Below are 5989 nucleotides of genomic sequence, written 5' to 3'. Positions count from 1 at the left end.
CAGACGGCCAACAGACAGTCCTGAACACGTAGGCCGCAAAAACAAATAATATACTAAAAATGAAGTGGGGAGTGCAACCGTTACATTTCTAACTCCGCTTCGCGGAGCCTCACATCAGCTGTGGAAAAGTAATTCAGGGGTTGACGGCACATCTTGAAACAGGAGTTTCCGCAGGGCACTCTGCCCTGCTGGACCCATGCTGTCGCCTGTCTTCAGAGCCAACTTGTTGCCGCTGCAAGAACTTCTATTTTAAGACACACCATTCCTACGCTGTCTAGATGTGAAGGGTGTGTGAGGAACGATAATTGTAACCGTCAGGGTCAAGCAAACTTAAGGCGACGTAAACGTGAAGCCCTTGAACATGTCAAAGTTTTAGCAACATAGCGGCTTGCCGCTACAACGACAGTTCGCGCCAACAGTATTTTCAAAAGGTCCACCATGTAAATTTAGTCATCGCGGGTACAGTCAGTTGAAACATTGATGCGCCTTCAATAAAATTACCACGTATCTTGCATCGGCGGGACTACCACACTTTCTCATGACTGCTGGTACACCGTGTCTTGAGAATATGCTTCATATAAAAGCATTACGAGACAAACCCAACTTAATCAGTTGCTCTCCTTATCGTTTTATGTATTCCAACTATCCACTTTGGAATATCACTTTCTTGTTTCACGAAATTTTATATTTGCCAACACATTTTACAGTTTGCAAAACTATGTTAACCTACACAGCAATACCTACTATGCATGCACTGTTTCTGATCAAAGGCTGCATTTCCAAATTTCTTGGTTGACAATATCATGCACATAATGCATCCTGAAGGCCTGTTTGGCAATAATTTCGAAGAACAAAATTCCAATGCTGTTTACACATTCACCCTGGCAATTTACTAGACAAGTCCCATATATATTTCACTACTACACAAGTTCATAAATTCCATGTTTCGTGCTGAAGATACAAAAGTAGATTCCTCGGAAGCTATTGCTGGTACCTGATTGATTTGTGGGGTTTAACGTCCCAAAACCACCATATGATTATGAGAAACGCCGTAGTGGAGGGCTCCGGAAATTTTGACCACCTGGGGTTTTTTAACGTGCACCCAAATCTGAGCACACGGGCGTCGACATTTCCGTCTCCATCGGAAATGCAGCCGCCGCAGCCGGGATTTGAACCTGCGACCTGCGGGTCAGCAGCCGAGTACCTTAGCCACTAGACCACCGCGGCGGGGCAATATTGCTGGTACCTGTGCGAGCTTTCCCGCTGTAAGAAGCAGGATTAAAAAGCAAGTTCACAATTTAAATGAGTTTATTTCACTCGGCATATATTGAAACACCTGTATTAAGCAGGCACATTCCAGTTAACATTCCCAACATTGAATGTGCAGTCACAGTGATGGAAAAGACATTCTGATTTTTGTGGCAGGAAAAAGGCTGTTCTGAAGTGCAATTTAGTGTGAGGGGGGCGGATGGCAAAATATTGTTGCGAATGTATTTACTACTTTAGAGTAGAAAAGTACTCCAGCAGTCAAGATGGCAGCCGTTGTGTATTTCGAACAGCCCAAAAACGTCGTCGTCTTCTTCTTCGCACCGCCCGCATAGCTGCATAGCCGCGAACCCGCAACATCGACCTCCGGCGGCGAAAAGCGCCGACCCGGCGCTTGTTAGCAGGTGTTGGACGAGATGTACGGCTTGAGGCGAGCGACGTGGACGATGTCGGAAGATGTGGAAGGTATCGAAGGGTTTAGAGGTGCTATTTCATAGGTAACATCAGTTACCTGCCGTAGCACACGATAAGGTCCGGAATACTTGGGTAGAAGCTTTTCAGCCAGACCAACATGTCGCGACGGAGTCCACAGAAGAACGAGGTCACCTGGACTAAAGTGGACGTCCCGATGGTGGCTGTCATAGCTACGTTTCTGACGGAGCTGCGAGTCCGAAAGGCGCTGGTGGGCAATCTGGCGGGCTTTCTCCGCGGTGCTAATAGCGCGGCGAGCATATGCTGTGGACAGGTCGGTAGGGTTGGGTACAAGCGTGTCGAACGGCAATGTCGGGTCTCTTCCATACAAAAGGTAAAAGGGAGAATATCCAGCAGTGTCGTGGCGTGAGCTATTGTAAGCGAAAGTGACAAAGGGTAGCGCAATGTCCCAGTCACGATGATCCGTCGACACGTACATGGCGAGCATGTCAGTGAGTGTGCGATTCAGACGTTCTGTGAGGCCGTTTGTTTGAGGATGGTAGGCCGTCGTAAGCTTGTGCTTGGTTGCACAAGAACGAAGTAGATCGTCAATTACCTTAGATAAAAAGTAGCGACCGCGATCGGTGACCAGTTGACGAGGAGCACCATGATGTAAGATGACGTCTTGAATCAAAAAGTCGGCGACATCTGTAGCGCAGCTGCTTGGAAGAGGTCTCGTAATTGCGAAACGGGTCGAGTAATCTATGGCGACGGCGACCCACCTGTTACCGTCGGTAGAAAGAGGGAAAGGGCCCAGCAGGTCGAGGCCGACACGATAGAAAGGCTCGGCAGGTACGTCGATCGGTTGAAGGAGCCCGGCGGGGTGTACCGCTGGCCTTTTGCGGCGTTGGCACGACTCACAAGACCTAACATAACGTTGTACAGAACGGTAGAGGCCGGGCCAGAAAAAGCGTCGGCGGACACGGTCGTACGTTCTGGCAACACCAAGGTGGCCAGCCGTTGGTACATCATGTAGTTGCTGAAGTACGGTCGAGTGCAAATGAGTGGGTATTACGAGTAGTAGTTCGTTTCCCACATGGTGCATGTTGCGGCGGTATAAAATGCCGTCTATGACAACGAACATGCGAAGCGAACTGTCTGTACAGCCTGTGTTCAGGCGGTCGATTAGCTCGCGTAGGGACGCGTCACGCCGTTGCTCACATCCTATGTTGCCGAAAGCAGAGAGCGAGGAAATACAGATGGACGCGTCGTCGGTTACTAGATCTGGAGCGTCAACGGGGTACCGAGAGAGGCAGTCGGCGTCTTGGTGTAAACGGCCAGACTTGTAAACCACTGTGTATGTGAATTCCTGGAGGCGCAGAGCCCAACGAGCAAGGCGCCCCGTTGGATCTTTGAGGGCTGAAAGCCAGCATAGAGCGTGATGGTCAGTGGTAACTGTGAAAGGCCGGCCATATAAATAGGGGCGGAATTTACCAACTGCCCATACAAGCGCCAGGCACTCGCGTTCCGTAATAGAGTAATTGCGTTCGGCAGGAGAAAGGAGCCGGCTGGCATACGCAAGAACTCGATCGTGACCGGATTGACGCTGGGCTAAAACCGCGCCAATACCGTAGCCACTAGCATCAGTGCGGACCTCGGTTGGAGCAGACGGGTCGAAGTGGGCGAGAATCGGTGGCGTGGTCAGAAGTGTTATGAGCTGGGAAAAGGCCGTGCCTTGATCAGGACCCCACTCAAATGGTACATCTTTCTTCAAAAGATCAGTGAGGGGGCGTGCGACCTCTGCGAAGTTTCTGACAAATCGTCGGAAATATGAGCATAGGCCCACAAAACTTCGAACGTCCTTGACACAAGTCGGTACAGGAAAATCCAGGACAGCTCGGACTTTGTCGGGATCGGGGCGGATGCCGGAGGAGTCAACGAGATGCCCTAGAATAGTAACTTGGCGATGCCCAAAATGGCATTTCGAGGAATTAAGTTGGAGCCCAGCCTCTCGAAATACTGAAAGAATTGAGGAAAGGCGCTCGAGGTGAGACTTAAAGGTTGGGGCAAACACAATCACGTCGTCCAGATAACACAGGCAGATAGACCATTTAAAGCTGCGCAAAAGCGTGTCCATCATCCGCTCGAACGTTGCCGGCGCATTGCACAAGCCAAACGGCATTACCTTGAATTGGTAGAGACCGTCAGGCGTTACAAAGGCGGTCTTCTCCCGGTCGAGGTCGTCCACGGCGATCTGCCAGTAACCGGAGCGTAAGTCTATCGAAGAAAAATAGGTTGCGCCATGAAGGCAGTCCAGGGCATCATCAATACGAGGAAGCGGGTAGACATCCCTTTTGGTGACCTTGTTTAAATGCCGATAGTCCACGCAGAAACGCCAGGTATTGTCCTTCTTTTTAACTAAGACTACAGGGGACGCCCACGGACTCGATGAGGGCTCTATGATGCCTTTTGTGAGCATCTTATTCACCTCCTGTTGGATAACTTGGCGTTCTGATGGTGACACTCGATAGGGACGCCTGTGAATTGGGGCTGCATCACCGGTATTAATGCGATGTTTGACTTGCGATGTTTGACTTATGGGCCTACCGTCAAAGTCAAATATGTCCGAATAGCTCGTGAGAAGATCAGTGAGGTCTTTGACCTGAGACGGCAAGAGGTCTGAGGCAATCATCTTAGTTACATTGTTGAGCCGTGTAGATTTGGCTGCGTCGGTGCTATGCGGGTTCGGCGAGGCGACTGTGGCCAGTTCACGTGACACTGATGAGATCTGGCACTCGTGTGACGGTGAAAGAGTGGCGAGAACAATGCCTTGTGGTAGGATTTGAGGGCTGAGTCCGAAGTTCAGAAGAGGAAGGCACGTCTTGTTCGCTGTGACAGTTAATATGGTGTACGGGGAGGAAACGTTGCGGGCCAATAAAACACCGGGAGAGGGAAAGACCACGTAATCCCCATCCGGAACACTGGGATATGGTTCAACTGTGACACAAGTTAGGGCTTGGGGTGGGAGGCGAACAAACTCAGCGCACGAAAGCTTGTTCTGTACCATCTTCGACTCTTCGGTGGCCGCAGGCAAGTCAAGTTGCACGACGCCGGCTGAGCAGTCAATTACAGCGGAGTGGTCGGACAAAAAATCGAGTCCAAGGATGACGTCATGTGGACAGTGAGCGAGAACATGGAATAGAACGGACGTCTGGCGGTCGGCGAATCTCACACGCGCGGTGCACATTCCGAGCACAGCCGGGGTCGCTCCACTAGCGACACGTACAAATAGGGACTCTGGCGGCGTAAGGACCTTGTTTAATCGTGCACGGAGGTCAGAGCTCAGAATTGAAATATGTGCGCCGGTGTCAATAAGGGCAGTAACAGGAAGGCCATCCACTTCTACATCAAGCAGGTTCTTGTCCGTAGTCAAGGTCAGCAGAGGGTTTTCAGGTCGGGAGTCCAATGCAGCGTCACCTCCGGGAGCTGCATTGCTCAGTTTTCCGAAGAAGGGCGTCCACTAGGGTGGGGCGACGAATAGCGGCGGTGCTGAGGTGACCTGGAGCGACGGTCATGCGGGGACGGCGAACGGCTGGACCGGCGGACTGGTGTCGCAGGAGTGCCATTGTACGGTCCATCGTCACGAGCGCTGTACTGCAGGGGCCGGTGGTTGTCGTCACGTCGATAGCCAGGAAACGACCGAGGTGGATACGTGCGGAAACGACAGTAGCGGGAGATGTGTCCTACACCATGACAATGAAAACATATAGGCTTGTCGTCCTGTGTCCTCCACTGAGCAGGATCACGATAGCGGCGGAATCTTTCTGGTGCAGGAGAAGGCGCTATGGTACTGACCCGAGGTTCCGTCAACGAACACACAGGCTGCAGCCCAACGTTTGCCAGCTCCTCTCTCACGACCTGTTGGATCAACGAGATCGTTGGTCGATCATCAGATGGGCGGGTCAGAAAAGACGGAGACGCGGCCTCGATTTCTCTACGAACGATGCGAACCACACTTTCGTTGTTATGTGGTTGACTGCATGGCGGCTGAAGGTCCTCGCAAGATGACGTAGCGGCCGTGTTCGGAAGTCGCAAGAAATTCTTGGCGACCCGGCGACTCTTCAGCTCTTCGAATCGGCGGCACTCTTTGATGATGTCATCAATGGTGGAACAGTCTTTGGAAACCAGTATGTTAAAAGCATCATCTGCAATGCCTTTAAGTAAATGGCTTACTTTGTCTTCCTCGGACATGTTGGGGTCGGCACGATGGCAAAGGGCGAGAACGTCAAGGATGTAGGTGACATATGATTCG

Source organism: Rhipicephalus microplus, chromosome X, assembly GCF_043290135.1.
Source record: "Rhipicephalus microplus isolate Deutch F79 chromosome X, USDA_Rmic, whole genome shotgun sequence".
Taxonomy (NCBI): Eukaryota; Metazoa; Arthropoda; class Arachnida; order Ixodida; family Ixodidae; genus Rhipicephalus; species Rhipicephalus microplus.
Note: the sequence above shows the minus strand (reverse complement) of the source record.